General features: G+C 41.1%; 1 protein-coding gene across 4 annotated transcripts in view; it reads left to right on the forward strand.

The window, feature by feature from the left end:
* SEMA5A (semaphorin 5A) overlaps positions 1-24,679 on the forward strand; it is a 549,656-nt gene that overhangs the window by 114,829 nt on the left and 410,148 nt on the right. The window lies entirely within an intron of this gene.

A 24,679-nucleotide genomic window follows, 5' to 3' on the forward strand; every position in this document is an offset into this window, starting at 1 on the left:
AATTATTTAACATTGGCAAAACAGCATATTCTCACCCAATCTCAAAAATGATTGAATTGTGATGGCTAAAATAAAATAAAATAAAATAAAAATACTTGAGTCAAACACTTAGCTTGGAAAATTTGAGGCTCAACCAAAATGTTTAAAGTTTGGAAAAGCAACTGAAAACAGATTATTATAATGAAGCACCATCTATAATAAAAAAAATAAAAAGTTCCATCTTTGATGTCTAACAATGTCAGATTATTTAAGTAGAGAAAAATCCGCTTCTCACACATCAATCCTGAGTAAGGTAGGGTTGTGTAGGGGCTGGGCAGGTAGAACCAACTGTCACCTGTGTTGTTTGATGGCTTAAGTGAGACTGGCACAGAGATTCTGTGAAGCAGTGAGGTACTCGTGCATTGCTATCTCCCTGCATTCTCACTGCCCAACCTCTTTGCCAGTCATCAGTGGTGCAATGGATTTTATGCCATTCTTCCACATAGTGCATGAATTGTACAAGTAGAGAATTTCATATGAAAACCAGAATTCTAGTGCATAAAATAATGGAGTTAGGTATTTTAATATCTTAGGAAATGGTATCCCCTCTTTTAAAAATTTCTTGGTGGGGACCTCTGGTATACCTTTTTAAATTTTTTCATTCCATGCTCCACTCAATATTGCTTATACTTTTATGTATAAGCAGATATGAGATACTTCCAAGTCATATGCAGTCTGATAATCTGAAGAACCTGGGTATTCATGGGATATCAAGAAAGTTAAAAAATAATTCTAATTTCTTTTGCACTTAAAAAAATGTATATGCATTTATCCTTTCCTCTGGATATCTTAGATTGCCAAATAAAACTATTGAGAAATATGTTCCAACAGTGCTTTATTCATCTACACTAATTTTGTTTTTGCTTACTCAGGAGATAATAAGAGAGCTATGGAGTGAATCTGGAGAGGAGATAAAGGAGTTATCAAAATACCAAAGTTTATAGCTTCTCCAATTTGTCAAAAACCAGAAAGACTTGTGGGAAGAAATGATTAGTCCTTCTATATCATTTTAGTCTATTGGATTATTCCACTGTTTTCTGTGCAGTGAAATCTGATCAAATAAAAGGTCTTTTTTACAAAAACTATACATATTTTATGATTGTGAGAAAGGAAACTCATTATTAAATTCTCACAGAATTAAATAATCTTTTTCTGGACGTCCAAAGGGAGACGCTCCTTCAGAATATACAGAGTCAGTATTACCCAAATGTGGCTGATTTCTTCCTATTTCTGTTTTATAGCATTATACCATTTTTTCTTTTTTTAAATTTGACTTAATAACCATAATCACTTGTGGTTATTAAATCTCAAGATGTTTTTATCAGGACTGAAAATAATATAGAAATATTTCTATTATATTTTTCCCCTCACTGTTTTTGGGTTGGTTAGTAAAAAATACAAAACATTTTTTAAAAAAGGAAACTTACACTAAGGGCTATCTATAAGGAATAATTCCCTGATTTAAAAATCAAGTAGGTCTGCAAAGCAATTAAAAAATTAATTGTATTTAATCACATGGTTCTTCATGCTGTTAAACAACAATAGAAAACCATTTATTTAAATATTTTTCAGTGTTTTCTGGATTTTCAAATATTTTGATTTTCAGATGTTGCACCAAATACAAAGTGTACAGTGCTCACTATTTATTATTTTTTTATTCTAAATATTTGCCTTATACAAAATAAAAGAAATTGTATTTTTCATCCCCCTCCATGACATGTCGTGCAATCTCTTTATCATGAATGTTAAACTTATAAATGTAGAATTATATATAAAAAAATCCTGTAAAACAATGTACAGGTCAAACCTCAGTCATATGGGGGAGACGGTTGGGAGATGCCCAGGTAATCTCTATGCCAGATTTTAACACTGAGAGGGAGGAAAACGAAGTAAGAAAGGATATAGCTGGGGGTAGGAGAATGAACATGAGGAAGGGTGGGGTGGATACCAGTCTAATAGGTCATATTGGAGGTATAACGTCTGTGCCAAATTGGGTAAAGAATGTGAATGAGGCCAAACAGCAAAAATTAAGATGTTTGTACACCAATGCGAGGAGCCTAGGTAACAAAAAGGAGGAACTAGAGCTATTGGTCCAGGAAGTGAAACCAGATATTATAGGAATAACAGAAACATGGTGGAATACTAGGCATGACTGGAGTATAGATATTGAAGGGTATGTGCTGTTTAGGAAAGACAGAAATAAGGGTAAAGATGGTGGAGTCACATTGTATATCAAAGATGAGGTAGATTGTAAAGAAATAAAAAGACAGAGTCCGTTTGGGCAAAAATTACATTGGGGAGAAAACTATCAGATCCTCCCCTGGGATAGTGCTTGGGGTTTGTTATAGACCACCAGGATCCAATTTGGATATGGATAGAGACCTCTTTAATGTTTTTAATGAAGTAAATACTCATGGAAACTGTGTAATCATGGGAGATTTCAACTTTCCAGATATAGACTGGAGAACAAGTAAATCTTGTAAATTGGAGTGATAGCAATAGGATGAAATTTAATAGTGAGAAGTGTAAGGTTATGCATTTAGGGATTAATAACAAGAATTTTAGTTATAAGCTGGGGACACATCAGTTGGAAGTAACGGAGTCCTGGTTGATTATAGAATGACTATGAGCCACCATTGTGACATGGCCGTGAAAAAGGCTAATAAGATCTTGGGATGTATTAGGCGAGGTATTTCCAGTAGGGATAAGGAGGTGTTAGTGCCATTATACAGGGCATTGGTGAGACCCCATTTGGAATACTATGTGCAGTTCTGGTCTCCCATGTTTAAGAAGGATGAATTCAAACTGGAACAGGTACAAAGAAGGGCCACTAGGATGATCCGAGGAATGGAAAGCCTGTCTTAAGAAAGGAGACTCAAGGAGTTTGGCTTGTTTACTTTAACCAAAAGAAGGCTGAGGGGAGACATGATTGCACTTTTTAAATATATTAGAGGGATAAATACCAGGGAGGGAGAGGAATTATTTAAGTTTAATACCAATGTGGACACAAGAACAAATGGATATAAGCTGGCTAGTAGGAAGTTTAGACTTGAGATTAGACGAAGGTTTCTAACCATTAGAGGAGTGAGGTTCTGGAACGGCCTTCCAAGGGAAGTAGTGGGGGCAAAATATCTATCTGGTTTCAAGATTAAATTAGATGGATTTATGAAGGGGATGGTTTGATGAGATAACATGATCTTGGTAACTAATTGACCATTCATTATCAGTGGGAAATAGGTCAATGGAGGGATGATAGGAGTTACTATAGAGAACTTTCTGGGTGTCTGGCTGATGAGTCTTGCCCACATGCTCAGGGTTTAGCTGATCGCCATATTTGGGGTCGGGAAGGAATTTTCCTCCAGGGTAGATTGGCAGAGGCCCTGGAGGTTTTTCGCCTTCCTCTGTAGCATGGGGTACAGATCACAGCTGGAGGATTCTCTGCATTTTGGGGTCTTCAAAGTATTTGAAGGCTTCAATATCTGAGATATAGGTGAGAGGATTATTCTAGGAGGGGTGGGTGAGATTTTGTGGCCTGCACTGTGCAGGGGGTCAGACTAGATGATCATAATGGTCCCTTCTGACCTTAAAGTCTATGAGTCTATATGGCATCACTAGCCTGACTGGTGCCGAACCAAGAATTTGCTGAATTTGCTGGTGGTAAATCTTGTATAGTAAATTACTAAGTTTCATTGCTTAGTAAGCTCTTAGAAGAAATTTAGCGGTAAATTAGAACAGCATAGAACACTGAAAGCCAGAACTTGTGGCTGTAAACAAATGTTATGGGACCACATAAATCTTGGGCACACCTATGATATGCGGCATAGTGATAGAAATGTAGTCGTGTTAGTCTGGTGTAGCTGAAACAAAAAACAGGACTACGTAGCACTTTAAAGACTAACAAGATGGTTTATTAGGTGATGAGCTTTCGTGGGCCAGACCCACTTCCTCAGATCAAATAGTTGAACATCCGGCTAACTAAAATCATGCCAAACCATGGATGTTGCCAGACCAGACAGTGCTGGACTAGAGAGTATCAACCTGTAAAACTGTAGAGCTTAGTCATGAGTCCTACTTCTTGTACGGCCAATTGGTCAAACAAACAAATTTATTTACATTTGCAGGTGATCGTGCTCCTTGCTTCTTTTACAATGTCATTTGAAGGTGAGAACAGACATTCGTACGGCGCTGCTATAGCTGGCATCACAAGATTTTTACATGCTAGATATGCTAAGGAGTCATAAGTCCCTTCATGCTTCAACCGCCATTCCAAACCACGTGTATCCATGATGCTAATGGGCTCTGCTTAATAACGATGCAAAGCAGTGAAGACTGATGCATGTTTATTTGCATCATTTGAGTCAAATTCCAACTAATAGAAGGGTTGATTTTCCTTTTGATGGTTTGATTTCTGTAATTTCCTCATTAGAGTGTTGCTCTTGTAACACTTCTGAAAGCAGATTCCACACTTCATCCCTCTCAGATTTTGGAAGCCCTTTCAGATTCTTAAACCTTGGGTTGAGTGCTTGCGGAAATTTAATACTGCACCTTTTTTGTATTTTGTCAAATCTGCAGTGACATTATTCTTATATAGAACAATACAAACTGGACTAACATCTTAGACTGCTGTAACGTGATATATGTCAGAATGTGGATAAAAGAACAGGAAACACACAATTATCCCCCAAGAAGTTCAATCATAAAGTTAATTAATGCTTTTTTTAATGAGCGTAATCAATATGAAAGCCTGTCTTCTGGAATGGTGGCTAAAACATGAAGATGCATATGAATGTTAAGCATATCTCTTTCATGTAAATATCTTGCAATGCCAGCTACAAAAGTGCAATGTGAATGTCTGTCTTCAGTTTTAGGTGACATGGTAAATGAGAAGCGAGCAGCATTATTTCCTTTAAATTTGAACAATCTTATTTCTCTTAGGGTGTGTTTACACAGCAAAGTTATTTCAGAATAATGGCCATCATTCCGAAATAATTATGTGAGCATCTACACAACAGTTCCATGATTTCAAAATAATTTTGAAATAACGGCCGGTTTATTCCGAATTCTGTACACCTCATTCTACGAAGAATAATGCCTATTCCAAAATAGCTATTTCAAAATAAGGTGTGTATAGATGCCTTCCACTTCTGCTATTTTGAAATAGCCCCTCACCAGGGCCATTCTAAGTCATTCGTTCTGGGGCTCTAAATCGAGATAGCATGTCTACATTAAGGAAGCCTGCCTTGGACTAATTTTGAGGCTTCCCTGCAGTATAGATGTGCTATTTCAAAACAAGCTATTTTGGAATAACTATTCCGGAATAGTTTATTCCAAAATAACTGTGCAGTGTTGAAGTAGCCTTGTGACTGGCTGAACAAGAAGTAGGTCTGAGTGGATTTGTATGCTCCAAATTTTTATAATGTTTTGATTTGAATGTAGTTAAGTAACAGAAAATACACTTTCATGATAAATAAATTGCACTATAGTACTTGTGTGAGATAAATTGATAAATACCATACCATTTGTTTATCATTTCTACAGATTAAATATTTGTAATAAAATAATAATATAAAGGGAGTACTGTACACTTTGTATTCTTTGTTTTAATTGACTTGCATATATTTGAAAATGTAGAAAACATCTAAACATTTTAATTGGTATTCTATTGTTTAACAGTGTGGTTAAAACTGTGATTAATTGCAGTTAAGATTTTTTAATCACAGTTAATTTTGTTTTAGTTAATTGTGTGAGTTAACTGTGATCAATCAACAGCCTTAAAAACAACTTTAAAATATCCCTAGGATTTCTAGTACAATGTTGTTGAATTTTATAGAACACTGACTTTTACTGTGAAGTCAATTTTTTCTGGGCATTGAAGCCTGGTTACATTGTTTCTTTAATGTTACATGCACACAGACATGCATACACAGACCCAGACAATTATTTAAACCATTATTTAATGCATCTGTCTGCCTTTATACAGCAGTGTATTATATTTTGCTTCAACTTTTTCTATTCCAATAGTACCAATTCTGCATGTCTGTCATGTGCATAAATCCCACTGACCCTATATAATATACTTCACTAGGAATTCCAGGATCTCAAGGTTGATGCAGTTGGTCATATATGGCATTTTTTATTTGAAAAACATATTCAGTGAATATGGAATGGGATTATATTAGGGTGCTGGAATAATTCTTTGAAGTTGAGGGTTTAAAAGTAATGTTCATGTTTGGTTTAATAAATACAGGCAGTCCCCGGGTTACGTACAAGATAGGGACTGTAGGTTTGTTCTTAAGCTGAATCTGTATGTAAGTCGGAACTGGCGTCCAGATTCAGCCACTGCTGAAACTGACCGCCAGTTCCGACTTACATACAGATTCAACTTAAGAACCCCAGGCATCCCCAAGTCAGCTGCTGCTGAAACTGATCAGCAGCTGATTCCAGAAAGCCCGGGGCAGAGCAACTCTGCCTCGGGCTTCCTGTAGTCAGCGCTGGTCAGTTTCAGCAGCGGCTGACTTGGGGGTGCCTGGGGCAGAGCAGCTGGGCTGCTGCTGGGTTGCTCCAATAGCATCGCTCCTCGGCACTACTGGACCAACCCAGCAGCACCCCATCTGCTCTGCCCCAGGCGTCCTGATTCAGCCGCTGCTCAAACTGACCAGCAGCGGCTGAATCAGGACGCCTGGGGCAGAGCAGCTGGGGTGCTGCCGGGTTGATCCAGTAGCGCCCAGAGCGGCGCTGCGGGACCAACTGGCAGTGCCTCAGCTGCTCTACCACAGGCGTCCGGAGAAAAGCCTGGTCTGCTGGGGGGGGGGGCATACTAGCTGCCCCCCCCCCAGCAGACCAGAGAGACGCGGGCGGTGGACCGAGACACACCGCGGTCCCGCCGCCCGGGTCCTCCATGGCTTTGCTCCCGGTCTCCCTGGTCTGCTGGAGACCAGCAGACCAGGGAGACCGGGAGCAAAGCCGCGGAGCACGCGGGCAGCGGGACAGCCCAGACCAGGGAGACGTGGAGCAAACCCCGTTCATAACTGTGGATCCGACATTAGTCGGATCCGCGTAACTTGGGGACTGCCTGTAAGATGCTTCAATGCATTTTTGTAGACTATTCTGATGTTTAAAATTGTGATTTAAAGATAACAATGTTATTAGCCAAGAAGTAAAGAAAATTAGAGGAGCTGAAACCAGAAACATTTGCTTAGATATTACTATTTAGAATCTTAAATACATTGTAATAAATGTAGCAAAATGCAGGACAATGTAGCACTTTAAAGACTAACAAGATGGTTTATTAGATGATGAGCTTTCGTGGGCCAGACCCACTTCCTCAGATCAAATAGTGGAAGAAAGTAGTCACAACCATATATACCAAAGGATACAATTAAAAAAAAATGAACAAATATGAAAAGGACAAATCACATTGCAGAACACGAGGGGGATGCAGGAGGGAGGGGAGGAAGGAAGGTAAGTGTCTGTGAATTGATGATATTAGAGGTAGGGAGAGTGGGATGTTTGTGAGTTAATGGTATTAGAGGTGATAATTGGGGAAACTATCTTGGTAATGGGTGAGATAGTTCAAATGTTTGTTGAGTCCTTTTTGGAAAGCATCGAATTTTAACATGAATGACAGTTCAGAGGATTCCCTTTCAAGTGCAGATGTAAAAGGTCTTTGTAGCAGAATGCAGGTGGTTAAGTCATTTAGAGAGTGTCCTTTCTGGTTAAAATGGCAAGAAACTGTTTTCTCTTTGTGATCTTGTCTGATATCTGTTTTGTGGGCATTAATCCTTTGGCGAAGTGTCTGAGATGTTTGTCCAATGTACATAGCAGACGGACACTTTCGGCACATGATAGCATAGATTATATTTCTGGATGAGCAGGAATATGTGTTCTTGATCTTATAACTCACTTGGTTAGGTCCAATAATGGTATCAGCAGAATGAATATGTGGACAAAGCTGGCAACGGGGTTTGTTGCAAGGGAAGGTACCAGGGTTGGTATTAGTGTGGTATGTCCTGTGGTTGTTGGTAAGAATCATCTTGAGGTTAGGTGGTTGTCTATAGGAGACTATGGGTCTGTCTCCCAGAGCCTCTTTGAGTATGGTATCCTGTTCCAATATAGGCTGTAGTTTATTGATAATGTGTTGGACAGGTTTAAGTTGGGGGTTGTAGGTGATGACTAGTGGTGTTCTATTGTTGGTTTTCTTGGGTCTGTCTTGAAGTAGATGGTTTCTAGGTATCTACTTCAAGACCATCTACTTCAAGACAGACCCAAGAAAACCAACAATAGAACACTATTATTGGAATGTGCCCAAGCCCGCATCGGTGCTGCTGGTGTTGGCTCTGATGGAGAGAGAGAGGAGAAGACAAGTGGCTGCTGAGCATGAGGTAGGCACTAGTTCAAAACGGGGTCATGAGAGAAAAAAAGAGTTCTTTTCATTAAAAATAAAAAAGGCATAATTGGTACAATTTAATTTCAAGAGGTCTCTAAAATAGAGGTAGTTCTAGTGCTTTACTTAGATATTTATGCATTCTGGAATTATATACCTTTTAGAAATTGTGTGACAGTAGGTTTCCATTATATTTACATCTTAGAAAGATTTCCTGGGGAAATGAAAAGTTCTGGCTGTTTCATAAAACATCTTTGGGTAAGTTTTGAAAGGTTTGTCATGATTTTAATAGGAGTTATATGGGTAGACCCCTTTCACACTTCTTTAAACATATATTCCATGACAGCTTTCACAAAGCTTTGTGAAACCCTGAAATTCTCTGGATTTCCGTTCTCTAATCTGTATGAAAGAACTTTTAAACTGTGATGTTTTCTTTTAAATAGCTTGTGTGGTATGAGTCTTGTGCCTTTGTTATTACAGCTGGGTCAATTTAGCTTTGCTTCTGGCCCCTGGCTTCCCCTTCTTTTCCTCATGCCTTTTAGGTCTGGGATAAAGGACAAGGTTGCCAGTAGTGTTTTGACATGTGCTTTGTGTTATTGCTAGATGTCACAGCTGCATTCAGTTGATCTCAATACACTTAGAAGAAGAGAAGCACTCCCTTTTTGCCCTAATATTTTTGTGTCTCTGGTTTTTCCTTCAGTTCTCAAGAGGAAGGAAATTGTGTTTTGGTTGTTTTGCTGCTCCTCCCTTATCAAGCCAAGTACTGGATTATCACCAATACCAAGAGCTTGTTGTTTGAAGAAAGCTTGAAAATGATATAGAAGCAATTTTTCCTACCCAGTTGCTAAAGAGAGATTACATTTATCAAAAACCAGACTGAAAGGGTGAGACAGAGCATGTTTAGAACAGAACAGCACCTTGTAAAACTTGCTGAGGAGTAAGCATAGCAATACTGAAAGCTGGGACTGGTAAATAATAGAACAGGATACAACTACGTCTAACTAGAATATTTATGAGTGGGTACTTGCTAGGGATGTAAGCGACTAGTCGACTATCCGATAAGCAAAAGCTTATTGGATAGTCGACACACTAGTCAACTAGTCGCTTCCCCCCCCCTTGCTGCCTCTATCAGAAAGAGGCAGAAAGCAGGGGGAAGAGGAGGAGGTGCTGGGGAGAACCGGCTTAAAAGCCGGTTCCTCTGGGGCTCTTGTGCATTTCAAAGATTGAAACGCCACATGGTGCCTGGGGTCAGCGGGGAGTCCCCTGCTGAGCCCAAAATGTACAGGAGCCCCAGTAGAGGCTCTTGTGTGTTTCAAAGATTGAAATGCCACGTGGAGCCCAGGGCCAGCAGTGTTTCAGTCTGAAATTCACAAGAGCCCCAGCTGTATGTTTCAAAGGTGGAATGCTACACTAGTCCTTATCGACTAATAGAATAGTCGATGGAAGTCCCATTGACTATTTGATTAGTTAATCAAAATTTAACATCCCTAGTACTTGCAATGTAACTTTAGGCCAGCCAGAAATCAACAACGTCCTCTGCCACACATAGATATTGGATGGTTTGGATCAGTATTTAGTTTGTTTGATGCTCACAACGTAACAGCCGGGAAAGGGATGTTGGGGGCAAGGAGTAATGTTTAGAGCCCAGCAAATCCACAGGTATCTTCATCCACAGATGTAGCTGTGGATCTCTGCGGCTCATTTTTGAAGATACTGATGTGGATATCCGGTTCATATCTGTGGGTATCCACATCTGGATATTTTGCAGATATGGATGCAGATGTGGATACAAGTATTGTATCCACACACAGGGTTCTAGTGATGCTGATCATGTGTGTTCATTGGAAAACTTCTCAGGTCCAGGTGTGCTCCCTCAGGTCCAGAGATGCAGTCACTGCCGGTGTGGCATGGAGATTGAAACAAAAAGACAGAACTATGTAGCACTTTAAAGACTAACAAGATGGTTTATTAGGTGATGAGCTTTCGTGGGCCAGACCCTCTTCCTCAGATCAAATAATGGAAGAAAATTGGCACAACCATATATAGCAAAGGATACAATCAAAAAAATGAGCGCATGTGAAATTGACAAATGAAATTTTAGAACGGAGTGAGGGTGGGGGGGAAGGTTAGTGTCTGTGAGGTAATGACATTAGGGGTGATAATTGGGGAATCTATCTTTGTAATGGGTGAGATAATTAGAGTCTTTGTTTAGACCCATACATAAAGTGTCAAATTTAAGCATGAATGACAATTCTGAAGCTTCTCCTCTGGAGTGATTACAGTATCTGTGTTAGGCAGGGATGCTGGAGTTCTTTGCCCTTTGTGTGTTCCTACTATCCCTCTGCTCATCTTCTTTTCCCTGGTGGCTTGTCCAGTAGTTGCCCTCATTCAACTGCTGCACTTCCATAAGATGATATCATTGTGGGCTGTTTATTAGTGTCATGTCTATTAACAAATGTGTAATGTTCAGTCCTGTACAAGTGACAGATTGTCTGAAATCTTTTGATCCATCATGTGTAGAAACAAAAGCTTTATATCACTGAAAAAAGGAGATTACCAGCTTATCAGAAGGATAAATATATATCTTGGCAGGTTCTGAGATACTGGACCTTAAAATCTCATCATTACTATGTATGAAAAAATAAAATCATTTTAGAAGTTTCCAAAACTATTAATTAAAAGGTTTTTATCCCAGAGACTTGTAAAATTTGTTTCTAAGGCATCTAATTTCACAGGAAGAAGAAGATGAAAAAAACTTAACATCAAAAAAATTCTATCAAACAATTTTTATTTTTTTTTACAGTATGTACAGAATATATAATGGGTTGGTGTGGTATAGATGTTCAGGAGCACTTGTTTGAGGTGAGTTTTGTAACAATGTGCCTGAATAATGTGACCATCCCAAATTCAAATTAATCACATCACACCTGAAAGTATTATAACAGTTGCACATTACAGAATAGTTACTTGTCTAGGTTTTTTTTTTTAAAGTAATAATAGTATGAATGTTTTAGCATTTTCTCATATGGTTCAAATTTGTCTTTTGGGGGTTGTTTGACTCTCATTACATTTTCTTCTTCTATACTCTTGGAATGCTGCTGATGCTAGTTGTTCTGAGTAAGGTTGCCAGATGGTTTAACCAAAAATACCAAACAACCCCCCTCCCAAAAAAACCCAGGGAAAAAATTCTGTTGAGAGAGAAAAAAAAAAGAGGGAGACCAAAGTTCTTCAACTTGTCTGTTATTTTCTGTTTTTCTTACTGGGCAGGGGACCCGAATAACGGACAGTCCAGGTGAAAACCGGACACCTGGCAACCCTAGATTTCTGAGTAAAAAGCTGACTGTGACAATTCAAGAAGAAAGCTTGGTAGGGGTGTGGTTAGTTTGAAATAATCACATCCTTGACATATGAAGGGAGATTAAACAGTTTTATATTTTCAGTCTGCAATTATCTCATGACCATTGCCAGCCTTCCAATTTATCCTTTTTGTAAGGTGGAAATAGCTTCATTTTTATGCAGTGATCTAAGTGAATGTGTCAATCTATTAGGATATTTTAGTTTTGAGGTTCATCCTGATTCATCTGGTGTTAAATGAAAATTAGAGACTAAACAAATTGGATGCATCCTTTTCAGTGCATTTTACCAAATCAAACACATGCATAATATACTGTGTTAAGGAATATTTTTGTTTGTGTTCACTCATTCATTAGTACTAAAAGTGACACACTGAACGGTTGTAAGAGGAAGAAGGGGTGTTAGATATCTCAATGTATCATTAATTTGTGAAAATGGATATGGCTTGTAGTCCCTTTTGTGGATTGAAAGGGAAAAAAATTGTAAGAGGTAGTGCAGTGTTCTGTTCTGTAAGCATTTAAAAGAATCTTTTATGACTTACAGCTTTTGAAGGTTTTAATTTTATGACTAGATTATTTTTTCTCTGTTAAAAATAAATCCATCCTTTGTTTTATGTTAGCAGCCTCAAACTGAAAAGTAGTTATTTGAAATGGATTGTCAGAACATGTTATAATATTGCCAAACTCAGGTGAGAGAACCAAAAACGTGCATTGTGCAAGGTAACATATTACGATTTGAATTAATTTTCACTTTGAACATTTGTCCAGAAGAACTCTTTCCCATGTATGATGCATGAAAAATATGTTAAGAGGGCTCAGACAAGTTGCTATGGTATTTGAAAGTTTAAGATGAACAGCTTTACTGTTCAGAAAAATATTATGACAAGTGTAATGGGACACTGTCCCTTGGGCTTACTCATTCATTCTATCAAGAGGGTTTCCAACATAGAAAATAAAAATCTGGTTTATATTATAAAATTAGAACATTTAAAAAGGGCAATACAAATCTGAGCATCCTGCTAGCAGTGAGTAATGAATCCCAGGGTATGTCTACACTACAAAGTTAGTTCGAACTAATGGACGTTAGTTCGAACTAACTTTCATAGGCGCTACACTAGCGCTCCGTTAGTTCGAATTTAGTTCGAACTAACGGAGCGCTTAGTTCAAACTAGGAAAACCTCATTTTATGAGGATTAAGCCTAGTTCGAACTAGCTAGTTCGAATTAAGGGGTGTGTAGCTAGCCCTCCCCAGAGGCTAGCCCTCCCCAGGTTTCCCTGGTGGCCACTCTGGCCAACACCAGGGAAACTCTATTGCCCCCCTCCCGGCCCCGGACCCTTTAAAGGGGCACGGGCTGGCTACGGTGCTCGTGCCAGGTGCAAGCCTGCCAGCACCCAGCCAGCAGACCCTGCACCTGGCATGGATCGAGCCACCCACCCGATGCCCCCCAGTCCTCCCCCTCTTCCCGGGACCAGGCTGGCGGCTCCCGGGAGCTTGCCTGGGACCGCAAGAGGCGGGCACCCGCCTGGGCTAGTGCAGACATCGTGGACCTCGTCCACGATCTCCGCACTAGGCACAGGAAAGTGGCCAGCTAGGGCAGGAGAGCTGCCAGCCTGGCCACCCAGGAGCAGGTGTGCAAGAGAATCAAGGGGGTCCACTGAGACCCCCGACCCTGAGCCCTGAGCTTACAATGGCCGTCCTGGGTCAGACTAAAGGTCCATCTAGCCCAGTAGCCTGTCTGCTGACAGTGGCCAACCCTAGGGACCCTGGAGGGGATGGACCGAAGACAGTGACCAAGCCATTTGTCTCGTGCCATCCCTCTCCAGCCTTCCACAAACCTTGGGCAGGGACACCACTCCTACCCCCTGGTTAATAGCACTCCATGGACCCAACCTCCATGACTTGATCTCACTTCCGTTTAAACTCTGTTGTAGTTCTAGCTTTCACAGCCTCCTGCAGCAAGGAGTTCCACAGGTTGACTCTTTGCTTTGTGAAGAACAACTTTCTGTTACTAGTTTGAAGCCTGCTACCCATTCCTTTCCTTTGGTGTCCTCTAGTCCTTCTTTATGGGAACTAATGAAGAACTTTTCTGTATGCACCCTCTCCACCCCACTCCTGCTTTTAGAGACCTCTATCCTGTCCCCCCTCCGTCTCCTCTTTTCTAAGCTGAAAAGTCTCTTTAGCCTCTCTTCATATGGGACCTGTTCCCAACTCCTGATCATTTTAGTTGCCCTCCCCTCTCCCAGCCTCTCTCTTCCCCTCTCCCACCTCCTTTCCCCAGTCTCCCCCAGTTTTGTTCAATAAAGACAGATTCCATTTTGGAAGACACGTTATCTTTATTTTGTACATCAAGAAGAGAGGCTAGGGAAGGGTAAGTGGAAGGAGGTGAGGGAGGAATGGGGCACGAGCCCCCGATGGGGAGGACTGGGCTGGCTCTGCGGGCTTCTGGGGGTGGAAGCTCTCCTGCAGCCTCCCGATTACCCCCTCTCTGCAGTTGGCAGCCTGCGGCAAGTGCAGCCGGGCTGATGGCCGAGTGGTGTGATGTGCCCAGTGTGGGTAGTCCGGGCACTCCAAGCTAGGACTGCTTTGCAAGCGGGGCACCCCTGATAACTGTCTGTCCAGGGTGGGGGTCGGCACCCTTTAAGCACAGTCCTCGGGTAGCCTGAGAAAGCATCTCCACACGCTAAGTTCTTCTCTGATGCCCTGCCGGCACTGCTTCCGGCCATCCTTAAGCCTGGTTCAGGGTCCACTTAATGTGGACATGCTAGTTCGAATTAGCAAAACGCTAATTCAGACTAGTTTTTTAGTCTGGATCCGTTAGTTCGAATTAGCTTAGTTCGAATTAACTAATTCAAACTAAGTTAGTTCGAATTAACGTTGTAGTGTTGACATACCCCCAGTGTTTACTAGGTTAGTTCTTGTATGGGGAACTAGTTATTGTGAATTATGTTTTACAAGTTTTTATAGAAGCTGTTTTCCCTCATTTCCACAATATGCACTGTAAGCCTGAAAGTCCTGAGAATGTTATCTGCGTTGAAATGAAAAGTAATCGTTTCCATTGTGAAGTCTTGAATTTAAGTATAAAGATTTTGTGGTATGATTTTTAGTTAAGGAGAAAGAGCAAACAAGATGAGTCATTTATATCACTGTGAATGTTAATGCAGATAGTCTTATGTGAAAACATCGGTAACCTACTGTTTAAAAGGTAGTAATTAGATTCAAACTAAGCTTGGAAACTCAAACTGGATGATTAAATAAGCAGTTAGAATAATGCAACTTGTCTCAATGGAGCAGCTTGGGAACACCCACCTAAAGCAGTTTCCAAGCAATAATTGATTTTTCCCACATTAGCCATTTGTTTTGGGTGGTCTCACCATATTTTGTTAGACTTATAAATATAGCCATTCTGTGTGCAACAGTTCAGTTTAAAATAGTGCCACAAAAGAAAGACAAAATTGATTAACCTTCCTGTCATATGATGGAATAATTGAAAGCCTCACATTCACAATAGTCCCCCCTCACACATACCCTGTGTTTTTAGGAGCTGGCTTCATTTGCTGTACAACACCAAGTGTCTTTTATTTGAGTGGCTGTTAGCACTTCCTATGAGACTGAGAGCTGGCTTCCTCATTAGTCTATTGGGAGCAATTATAGGTATTGTGAAACTGAAGCTGGGGCTGAATGAATTCCAGTTTCTTTTTTTTCTTATTTGTTTTTGTGGAGGCTGGTGGGAATGCTTGCTGTGAGTTGAATGCAGTTCTTACCAGGGCTGCCACTTTTCTTTCCCTTTGTTGATACCAAGGGGACAGTTTTGGCCTCCTTACACAATTTTCTGTTGTAAGGAAGTGGACCACACATCAGAAGCACTATGTCTGTAGAAATGAACTGAAAGTGAACAGAGGGGCTCCCTTTGGAGATGTTGGTGCAAATGAAGATGTCATTTGGGTTTGTGCAGTGACAATTTCCATACAGTACATTCCTGAGGGAGACCGATCTTGTGCTGCCATTCTTAACTTTTCCCCTGTCCTCCATTCTGTCAGAGCAGCAGGAGTCAAAGCTGAGCAAAGCAGTGCTAGTAAGGCTGCTGGCACAATCTGCTTGACAGAGAAAAAAAAAGACTAATGTAGAATGAAGGAAGCTACCAAAAGAAATAGACCATAGCTCCCTTCAAAGTTTGAAATATGCAGTTAGGTGCATTAGGTGGATGGCTAAACTGAGTTGATTATGCAGGTTTCTCTGAAAATGTTTTTTTTTGGAGGGAGAGGCAGGAAGTTATTTTTACTGGCAAACCTACACCTCAGTAGGCTATTGCTAACAAAAGGAAGGAATTTTACTCCTCTAAAGGAGTTGTGTGATAGGCAATACTAGGATCCACAAAGGAAAACTCATGTTGATCCTGATTTTCCTCTTCTGCTTTCACTTGCTCTTATCGCTTTTGTTAATGTTGATAAATCTTGAATGATGGTGTGGCTGCTTTATCTTGCAGCTTGTCAATAGGTATCAGATTAATTTAATCTCAGCGATAACATCTCTATGAAGAAATCATAATAAATACCACATAACTTTATTTACAATTTTTGGGTAGTTTATCCATTGAGCTGTCTTTGGAATTTCATGCCACTTTTCTGATTTGCAGCTACTCTACAATATTTGAAATGAGGCGTGAACTGGAAATTGGCATGACATTGTCAGTAAGGGTGTGTCTAGACTACATGCCTCCTTCGACGGAGGCATGTAGATTAGCCAGATCGGAAGAGGGAAATGAAGCCGCGATTAAAATAATCACGGCTTCATTTAAATTTAAATGGCTGCCCCGATCTGCCGATCAGCTGTTTGTCGGCAGATCGGGGGAGTCTGGACGCGATGCCCCGACAAAGAAGCCTTTCTTCATCGACACAGGTAAGCCTCGTGAAACCAGGTTTACCTGTGTCGATGAAGAAAGGCTTCTTTGTCGGGGCATCGCGTCCAGACTCCCCCAATCTGCCGACAAACAGCTGATCGGCAGATCGGGGCAGCCATTTAAATTTAAATGAAGCCGCGATTATTTTAATCGCGGCTTCATTTCCCTCTTCCGATCTGGCTAATCTACATGCCTCCGTCGAAGGAGGCATGTAGTCTAGACACACCCCAAGTGATGAATAGCAGTGTCCATCCTTCCCAATCCAATTTGAGTCATGTGAAGAAAGCAGTAAACAAGAACAAGACACAGTTTTCTAAGTATAATAACCAGCCAGCCTCCCTCTTGCCTTGTGTCTTCCACTTCAATACTGTTTTTTCTTATAATTTCCCCATATTTGTGGTTTATTGGTGTATTCAAGACATTGCCCATGAATCAAGATTTTTTCCCTCCTACACAGCCTTTACAAACTCCTGCCTACACATGCTGAGATTGCTTTCATGTTTATAAGATGCACAAGGCTTCCTGGGCATAAGTCAGATAGATTTTTACCTACACAACACAAAAACTATGGCAAGTAACTTATCTTACAGCATGTAAAAAGAGATGAAACCTGTACATCATTTATGCCCCCCCTGCCTCTCACCTGAAGCTGAATGAATATAATGGTGAAGTAAAATATTCACCATTCATTAGCATTATTTCAGAATACCTGTTGTTATTCTGAAATAACCATCTGTGTCTACATTACAAGCAGTTATTTTGACATAATGTCAACATAATGTCAAGCTGGAAGACTTCTTACTCTGACTCATGGTAACCCTAATTTCATGAGGAGTAAGGGAAATTGGAGGAGGAGTACTCTTTCTCAGACTTCCTGCTGTGTAGACAGGGCCAAAATCCGAAATAAGCTATTTCGACTTAAGCTACACAATTGACATAGCTCAAGTTGTGTAACTTATCGGCTCTAGCCCTGCTGTGTAGACATGCCCTCAGAGTGCAGTGATGGTAATTAGGTACTAGCCATGAGTTAGGGTGTTTTTTCATTAAACAAATTCTTACATTCTGACTGACTTGAAGGTTGCTGTGTGCAGTCTTGTTGCCACATTGGTCTCAGGATATTAGACACACAAAGTGAGTAATATTTTTTTATTGGACTAACTTCTGTTAGCGAGAGACACAAGTTTGAGGGTTGCTATCAGCCACTTGGAGAATATTCACTGTGTGATTAATTTCTTAGAGGGTACTCATAACAAATCCTTCCACTCAGAATGGCTACTCCTTTCAGAACTGTCCAACTCTTTGCCACAAGACTACATCCTCAACAAGATAGCAGCAATGAAGAAGGCCCGGTACTATTAGGCCAAGTATACACTCTGTCACCCAGTTACCTATTATCCAGTTAAGGTTAATGAAGGGCCTTAATTGATGGGGCTGGAAGGCTTCCGAACTGCAGGAAATTGCTGAAAAGTGTCACATAAAGGTCTTATGTGAAGGTCTCCATGCTGGTTAGGGCACAAAATCCAGTGGTACAGACCTAGTCCTCACAGCTGATAGTAACTGGCTATTCACAGACATTTTTTGCCATTGAGCACAACACTGTCAATCCACAATGTCTGACAAAGCCATCGATTTGCTACTTCATTGTCCTATTTTAGAGGAGCTATGTGTAGACCCTTCTTTAGACAAGGTTACTAAGGCCACCAAGCACTATCCATGGGCAAGTCTCTAGGCTGGATGGTGTTCCACCTGAAGTATACAAAAGTGGAGGTGCCCATCTGGCCAGGAAACTCACCTGCCTTCACAAGACTATATGAAAATAGGGTGCCATGCTCTAGGAGCACAACTGTGCTTCATTTCTTCAAAAGAAAGGGAAGCATACTGAGCTGGGACAACCATCATAGAATATCACTGTTATACATAGTGGGGAAGCTCCTTTCACAATCTATCCTCTACAGGCTCATTTCACACCTAATGTATTCAGTATATCACAGTGTAGCTTTTGTGCTGGCCATGATACCATGATACCTGATTTTTGTAGCCCAACAAATACAAGATAAGGCTTGTGAACAGAACAAAAACCTGTACAAGGTGTCTGTTGACCTGACGAAGACTTTGACATAGTAAAGAATGCCTATGGAATCTCATTAATTTCTCTGCCCCGAAAAGATGATTGCTGCCATCTGCTCATTTCATGATGGCTTGATGGGCAGGATGATTAAATGTGATGACTCGCTAGAAGCCTTCCTTGTCGTCAATAGCCTCAAACAAGGATTCATAATGGCAGCCTTTTTTTACTATAGTCTTTTTTATCAATGCATTTGTTCGCATTCAAGGACTTTGATAGATGTGTACACATGGGGTCTATTCAATCTACAGCAGCTCAGGGTCCACACTAAGGCAACTGAATGGCTATTTAGAGAGCTCCTGCTGATGACTGTGCCCGTGTTGCAAACACACATAAGGACATTCAGCTTATTGCAGATTGCTTTGCCAGTGTCTCAAAAATGCTTGAGTTTCAATATCAGTCTAAAAAAGACAGAAGTCACGTACCAGAATACCAGCATCATGAGCACTCTGATTCCATCATCACAACTGACATTGTGCCTCTCTGCTTGGTCCCAAAATTCTGGTACTTGGCTAGCACACTCTCCAACAATGCCATTTTGGATGATGAGAACACTTAGCGGCTGACAAAAACTAACCTGGCCCTTTTCATGCTCACCTGCAGGATCTGGAGGTGTGGAGACTGCTTCAGAACCCAGATAAAAGCCTATTGCACTGTTCTACTCACCTCACTCCTCTACAGCTGTGAGACATGAATGCTTACCAACACCATATCAAACAGCTGGGGTGTATCTACGCAGCAAAGTTATTTTGGAATAACAGCCGTTATTATGAAATAACAATGTGAGCATCTATACAGCAATTTTGCTATTTCAAAATAATTTTGAAATAACAGACGGCTTAGTCCGACTTCTGTAAACCTCATTTTATGAGGAATAATGGCTATTCTGAAATAGCTATTTTTAAATAAGGTGTGTGTAGACTCTCCACTTCTGCTATTTTGAAATAGCCCCTCACCAGGACTATTCTAAGTTATTCCTCCTGGGGCTATAAATTGAGATAGCACATTTACATTAGGAAGCCTGCTTTGGACTAATTTTGAGGCTTCCCTACAAGTTCTATTTTGAAATAACTATTCTGGAATAGCTTATTCCAAAATAACTGTGCAGTGTTGATATAGCCCTGGAGAGCTTCCAGCATAGCTGCCTCAGGTCCATCTGCAACATCAAGTGGAGGACAGAATCCACAACACTGAAGTGCTTGAGAGATTCCAAATTCCTGTCATTAAGATCATGCTAATTAGGCCTCATTTTTTGCTGAGTCTGCCATGTGATCTGCATGAAGGTTTCCTGCATACCAAAAGTAGTGGCCTACAGTCAACTGAGCATCTGAATCCACTTTAACTGTCAACTGTCCTCAGATAGAAAGACACTGTGAAACCAAACCTCAAAGTGTTCAAGATAAACATTAAAACTTGGGAACTTGTTGCCCTGGGCAGAGTCAGATGGGGAGAGAAGTAGGTCTGTTCAGGAGAAGTGAGCGTGTGATAAAGTTAATGCATCAGACTCTCCCATTAACAAAAACTATACGTCTACGTCTACACTGGCATGATTTTCCACAAATGCTTTTAACAGAAAAGTTTTTCCGTTAAAAGCATTTGCGGAAATGAGCGTCTTGATTGGCACGGACGCTTTTCCACAAAAGCACTTTTTGCGGAAAAGCGTCTGTGCCAATCTAGACACGGTTTTGTGCAAGAAAGCCCCGATCGCCATTTTCGTGATTGGTGCTTTATGCACAAAAAATACCGCGTTGTCTACACTGGCCCTCTTGCGCAAAAGCATTTGCGCAAGAGGGCTTTTGCCCGAACGGGAGAAGCATAGTATTTCCGCAAGAACACTGGCAATCTTACATGAGATCGTCAATGTTCTTGCAGAAATTCAAGTGGCCAGTGTAGACAGCTGGCAAGTTTTTCCTCAAAAGCAGCTGCTTTCGCGGAAAAACTTGCCAGTCTAGACACAGCCTACATGCAAACAACTTTACACTGACATATCATGTCAGAAGCCATCAAAATAAATACACCTAGACCCAAAGCCAATACTGGGTTTACGCTCATCCATCATCTTCATCATCATCTTTCATCACTTCCATTTTAACATAGTTTTAATCTTGGAATAATTTAATCTACTCCTATAACATTTATGAATTTTGCCTCTAGAACACTGGAAGGTGAGAGTCAAGTTCATTTGTTTGACTAGAAGTGGTTTGTGATGAAAATCTTGAGAACCATTATCCTGTAGGCACATTAAGGAGGGAAGGAGTGTGAAATGCACAACATGTGGAAAATTGTGTAGTTCTGTGTGCGTTCTTGATACTTGCTTGTCCACTTTTCTGCAACCTCAGGGATGGTCATGGCCAGTGTTTGTATGTAATGGACAGTCATATTTAGTTGTAACAATGCCATGATTTGAGATAAGTGCATTTGTTTTCTCTCTGTCATGTAATAAATTCATCTTCCTTTTTTAAAGTTCTAAGTTTTAAGAGCAGAGTGATTTTTTTCCAGAAGTTTATATTCTCTTAAGGAAATATTCTCCATAATATTTAGTTAGGATTTTCATACAGATTTTATAGACATCTCAGTCACTCTCCTCTACAACCTCATTCCCTCAGCTTCTATATTTGGTGGTTCAGGAGAGCTTCTTGCTGTATTGTGAATTAGATCTGCTGAGCCACAGGCATTTTTCCTTGCTACATCATTACCGTGAACTTTTAGAAAAACTAAAATCCCAAAAGTGGTTGAGGAAAAGACATGTCTCTTCCCATTCTGCCTTAGTAAACCAAATCTGCAGTTTCAGTGCTTTTTTTTGTTTCAGTTTCTGTCAGTAATGTACTTAAAGGTATTTCCATTCCCAATAAGAAATGCTTTCTGTTGGGCAATTTAGTTCAATTAGGTTTAAATAGAATTGATTGTGAGTTGCCATTTTTAACATGAGCTTTGTTGAATGAATTACTAAGGATAATGAGATCTAATACCAACAGAAACACAAGATAACATGTCCATTATTAACAGGACTGTAGTTATAATATGATTACCTGGCTACGTAAATTGCTGCATATCTTCTTGGGTGCCAAAAGCTCAAACTTTTACCCACTTAGATGTCAAAACCTCCTGTTTCCTGTGGGGGAGGAAGCTTGTTTCTCCCTTGGTAACAGACTGGAAAGCCTAATATCAATAATTGTCAATCATTTTGCATAGAGGGATGATTAGAGTCACACCATGGATCTTGAAAGCTGTTTTGGGGGCAGGAGATGGAACATCATAGGAGTAGAGACATGTCTGCAGGTTTTGTGTCCATTGTTATGGCAGACTCTGATGCTGCTTTGAGTTGGTGGATTGTGTTCTATGGGGAGCTTGCTTCTGATGATAAGCTAGCAAGGTGGGTGATTTTTATCTAGGCTAGAAGAGAGTGGCTGGGAAAGATTTCTATCAGGATATGATTGCCAGAAAACATAGATTTTATTTGTTTAATGGTATCTCTTGTAAGCCAGAAGCTCTGGTCTCCCCAGCAAAGACACAGAGTTAGGGTCACAGCAGAGCAACACAGACACTGAGATCAACTCCGTTCTGGGAGGACTCAGTTACAGGGACTTGACACAGCCCCCAGATGCACCGCTACAATGGGAGCAGAACTCCAGATAAATCCATCTTATTCTGCAGAAAAGTTTTATACAGAGCAAGCTTTAATTAACCCTTTGTCAGTGAAAGAGAGATGCTTGGCTGTTCTCATCCCCAGGTAACAATTATTTACACTGGGTTTAATAATGAATAAAAGAGATTTTATTAAATATAAAAATATTATTTCAGTGGTTGCAAGTGATAACAGACAGATCAAAGTAAGTTACCAAGCTAAATAAAACAAAACATTCCATATAAGCTTAATACCCTAAGAAACTTGTTACAGGACAATTTCCTACCATATTTGTAATAATCTTTTCTCAAAAGCTAGGCAGCTTCCCATCTTGGGCCCGATCCTTCTCCAATTCAGTCTTAGATGTTTCCACTAGTCATCTGGGTGGTAATCAGGAGTATCTTGGGCTATGTCTAGACTGCAGAGTTATATTGGAAAATGATATGCAAATTGTGAACTGCAATTTAGATATTTTCTTCTGCAGTTTTTTCAAAAGAGGATTTTCCAAAATTTGGCCTGTCTATACGGAGCCAAATTTTGGAAATACCTCCTCTTTCAGATCATCCCTTATTCCTCATACAATGAGGAATACAGGGATGCCAGAAGAACGCGTCTGCTTTTTCAGAAACTGTTCCGAAAAAGCAGACTCCTTCTTTGGACTTGGGATACCAGTATCCTGGAAAAGCTCTGCAGTGTAGACATAACCTTGGTGTCTGGTAACTACTCCTATTATTTGTTTTCCAGTCTATAAATAGATTTTGCACAAAGCAGGAATCCATTGTGTTCATTTTCAACCCTTTCACCCCAATAGACAAGTACCACATCCAAAATGTGTTCCAGAATCAGGTGACCTGGCCACATGTTTTGGTAGGACCAACCATACTTCAGGCTTGCAGGAAAAGCAAGACTATTTACAGAGCTTTGTCATGAGCACCAGACTATTATGTTCATTGAGTACTATTAATGACCTTCATTAGCACATCAATATATATAAACAGGTTTATAGTTCACATTTCTAACTTCAAATACAGGAGTGATACACATACACAAATATAATATACACGTTCAGGGGATTAAATGCTCTTCAGTGATGGGTTACATGCCACATTTTGCATAAAGCATATTTGGGGTAGGCATATTCATATTAAAAAAACCTATTTCCATAAAAAAGATGGGGGTTCAACATCATACATATTCTATGGAATCTGAGTGCCTGGCTATAGATAATATATTTCTTGGTGTGCTTTGGTTAGTTACTGGATCTGTGAAGGTAAATGTGGTGATCCATGGGTTTCTTACATATAGTTTCTTGCAGAATTTGATTGCTAATACTGTTTGAAGTATCTGGGAAGTTGATGCTGGTGTGAGTCTTTTACAGAGAGTTTGATAGACAAATGATGATCTTTCAAAGTTGTGGAAATCTGTGTAGGAAATTAGGTCATCTGTCCGTTGGATGAAAATATCATTGCTATATCTCAGATAAATCATTAGTGTCATAATGTATTTGTCCAGAAATTCTTCCTCAAGGTGGCTGGTGAAGCTCTAGAAAAGGCTTACTGGTACCTATAGCTGTGTAACGATCCCGGCCCCTTCCCCGGGATGAGGGGTTGTTATCTTGCCCTGCTTTGTCTCTCGGGTGGTTCTCCGGTATCCGACCGGGGTGGAGGGGGACCTGGGCCCACCCCCTCTCCAGGTCCCAGCCCAGGACCCTAAGGGAGTGCGTCTGAGATGCGCTGCCCGACCGGGGGGGCTACGGCCGCAACGCACCGGTCCCCGGGGTTCCTACCCCATCCTGGGCTACTTCCTCCGCCCTCTTAGGTCTGCTGGTCCTGGTCTGGTTCAGCGGGGTCTCGGGGTTAACTCACCCACTCCGGTCCCAGGATGCTCAGTCGTCGGTCTGGGTCCGTGCAATGTCCTGCCGTCCGGCGCGAGTTTCCGCGCCCTGCTTACCAGGGCTCCGTCCCTTTTCTCCTCCCCCTCTGCGTCCTGGCCGCCCGGCTTTTAAACCCGGCACCCCTGCTCAGGGACGCCGGCGCCTGCGCCCTGCAGGAGGGGGCGGGCGCGTGCGGGGGCGGCCCCTCCGGGCGAAGACTCCTGCGCCTGCGCCGGCCGCCGTCCCTGGGCCGGCACGTTAGAGCCGCTCGGGCGTCCCTGCGGCGATTTCCCCTGGCGCGGGGCGCCGGGTTGGGGCCTGTGATCCCCACTGCCCTGCCCCCGCCTACGCCGGCGGCTGTCGCCGAACAAGCGTGGCAGAGC

The sequence above is a fragment of the Pelodiscus sinensis genome, chromosome 2, assembly GCF_049634645.1.
Source record: "Pelodiscus sinensis isolate JC-2024 chromosome 2, ASM4963464v1, whole genome shotgun sequence".
NCBI lineage: Eukaryota > Metazoa > Chordata > Testudines > Trionychidae > Pelodiscus > Pelodiscus sinensis.